The sequence below is a fragment of the Bombus flavifrons genome, chromosome 13, assembly GCF_040668555.2.
Source record: "Bombus flavifrons isolate JBK064 chromosome 13, iyBomFlav1_principal, whole genome shotgun sequence".
Lineage (NCBI taxonomy): Eukaryota > Metazoa > Arthropoda > Insecta > Hymenoptera > Apidae > Bombus > Bombus flavifrons.
This window is the reverse complement of record NC_138454.1, coordinates 3,491-6,570: the sequence shown is the minus strand read 5'-3', so window position 1 is coordinate 6,570 and position 3,080 is coordinate 3,491. Positions and strand designations below refer to the sequence as shown.

At 35.7% G+C, this 3,080-nt stretch overlaps 1 long non-coding RNA gene across 1 annotated transcript; it reads right to left on the bottom strand.

The window, feature by feature from the left end:
• Positions 1–361: 361 nt before the first annotated feature.
• LOC138186470 (uncharacterized) lies at positions 362–954 on the bottom strand. The gene is made up of 2 exons (XR_011174891.1): positions 728–954; positions 362–426 (listed from the first exon to the last, which is right to left on the bottom strand). It is a non-coding gene; the product is annotated as an uncharacterized LOC138186470 (long non-coding RNA).
• Between the last annotated feature and the right edge of the window lie 2,126 nt (positions 955–3,080).

The window sequence follows — 3,080 nt, the reverse complement described above, 5'->3', positions numbered from 1 at the left end:
TCCCTTTTAGGTTTTCACTATCTGTATTAATTATCTTCCTAACCACTTTCTATACTTATCAACTATTTCATTTCTTCTTACTAATTTGTGAAATTCATGCTTGTGCACTTCTTTGTATGGTGTTTGATTGTTCATGAGGTAAGTTGCACCTTCACTGTTTTAAATATTCGTTGAACTATCACGTTTCATATTCAAACAATAATTGGAGCACTTGTAGTAATCCTTCTCCCCCTTTTTTTTTTTCAGGTTACCTGTTATCTGTGTTATTCGACGTACAGTGTCACGCTTTCACAGTCTTGCTATGACGTTTAGTAGTGTTGTATCTTGCATCAAGGCGATCGAAGTTAATCCATTTATTTACTTTCAGCTGGCTGTCGTACATGGTGTTCCGCAAACAGGGATCCATGACCTATTTTGCACGTAAACCTTTTGTATAGTGATTACTTGTTCGCAAGGTAATTTTCACTTCCACTCTTTTAATTATTCATGGAATTAACACGTTTTATACACATAATAATCTTCCCTTTTCTTTTAGGTTTCCTCTATCTGTATTATTCAACGAACAGAGTCACACTTGCTTCTGTTTTAACCACAATATAATTATGACATTTAGTAACCTTGTATTTTGCACTGAAACAATTGAAACTAATTTATTCACTTATTTTAGGTATCTGCAATACATTACGTTCCACAAACAAGGATTCACAACCTATATTTGCACGTACACCTTCTTGCATGTTGATTACTTGTTCACAAGGTAACTTTCACTTTCACTATTTTAATTATTCATTGAATTAACACATTTTATATTCAAACAATAATCGGAGCACACTTAATAATTTTCTTTTTCCTTTTTAGGTTTCCACTATCTGTATTATTCGACGAACAGTGTCACTCTTCCTTCTGATTTGATCACAATATTGTTATAACATTTAGTAATATTGTATTTTGCATTGAAACACTTGAAGTTAATTCATTCATTTATTTCAGCTGGCTGTCGTACATTGTATTCCGCAAACAGGGATCCATAACCTATATTTGCACATACATTTTCTTGTATGATGATTACTTGTTCACAAGGTAAATTTCACTTTCACTATTTTAATTATTCATTGAATTAACACATTTTATATTCAAACAATAATCGGAGCACACTTAATAATTTTCTTTTTCCTTTTTAGGTTTCCACTATCTGTATTATTCGACGAACAGTGTCACACTTCCTTTTCTTCATTTTAGTTTTTATTCTGCGCCAACACGCAAGTTTACTGACACCGATCCAATTATCCAATTGCTTGCCAATAGCATTTAAAATACAAATTTTTGAAAATGCCGTAGCTATATTAACCCAAATATATTTTAGATATAGTATAGTGTGATACCATCTATATTTTCCAAGAGGAATCATAAGATTAGCACTCATGTTATCTACGTCAAATGCTAGATGTAACAACCAATGAAGTATTTTTAATCCAATTATAATCCAATGGCTAGCGTACTTATTCGAATTTTTATATATATCCTTGACTGGTGATTCCCTATTTTCTCCCTTTTTATTTCCTTGAACACGTTGAACTTGCGTTCTTTCGGCTTGAAAATGTTTAGAATCCTTTTCCTTAGTTATCCATTCTTCTTTATTTACTTTATTCGCAACACGTTGATTTTTCTCTAGCTTTTCAGGATGAATAGTTTCACTGGAAGTGCTTATTATAATTAAATTATTATTTATTTGTACGGAACGTTTAGGAATATTTTCGGTAGATTTAGAATTATTCTTTGAATTTTTATTACAAACCTTTCTGCTTATAGATTCTGTTTCGGATATAGGAATAGGCATACTTTTATTCTCTGTAGTCTGATCTTCCTTGCAATTTACTGGCTTGGCTTTGAGTCCGATTAAATTATTTTTTGATGGTTTTATAAAAATTTTTGAGTGAGATACACTCGCTATCTCTTTTTCTATTATGTTTGAAACATTCACGAAATTCGTGGAGCCTTGCTTTTGTATCTTTGCCAAGTCGAACGTGGAGAGGCACTTCGCACTTCCCAGCGGGTCCAATATCTCCGTGGTATTAGGCAGTGGATAATCGTTGCCTATCGTTTCGTCGTTCAGTTTTCTAATTTCCGATTCTTCTGCAAGTTCCTTGGCATTAGTATTGTTTATCTTGTTTGGGAGTTCGGAAAATTTCTCGCTGATGATCCTGTCTGTGGTGTCGTGCGTCCTGTTACTATTTAAAGTGACGTTATCCCTTATCACAGCAACGGAATGGTGTTTGCGTTGAAAAGTTGATTGATTCAAATGATCGTCATCCCTCTTTTGACTTAGATTTCTGTCGAGGTATTTACTTATGCATTTTTCTTCCCAGATTATTGCTCTTGCTCCTTTCCTGGCATCTTCCTCTATTCCCGGATTGTTTAGATATTTCCGCGACGGCGGTACAAATCTCCAATCCCTGTGGTTGTTTCCGGTGTACTTACTATTGTATGGGGAATGAGCGTTGTTTCGGTTATAATTATTCGGAGGTGTCGGACGCTGGTATCGTATTCTATCGTTCACTTGTTTTAATTCTCGTGTTGCTTTCACTGCTTGGCGGTTATTCCTGATATTGTTGTTAGCGTTCGGAGGACGTACGTTATTGCGTCTGTAATAGTTTGAGGGAGTCGGTCGTGTGGGTCGCGTTCTATCGGTTATTTGTTTCAATTCGTGTGCTGCATGGACGGCCTGACGATATGCGTCTTCTAAAGTGTGGTATCCTGCTAGCTTTACTCGCATATATACCTCGTTCGGAAGTCCTTTAACAAAAGCTTCTCTTACCTCCCAATCTATAGTTTCTTGGATATCGGGGGAAATGATTCCGTAGTCGCCCTTTTCTCCGTCCATTATTGCCAATCTAAGGTTTCTAACTCGGTCCATATAATCTAATATGTGTTCCCCGGGTCGTTGAAATATCGTTCCTAATTCCCCTCTATATTCATTAAGAGATTTCCTTGGGCCGAATAGGTCCTTTAATTTATTTCCAAAATCGTTTAGGCTCCTTAATTCCGTATCTTCGATGGCGAGGAACGCGTGTCCACGGAGT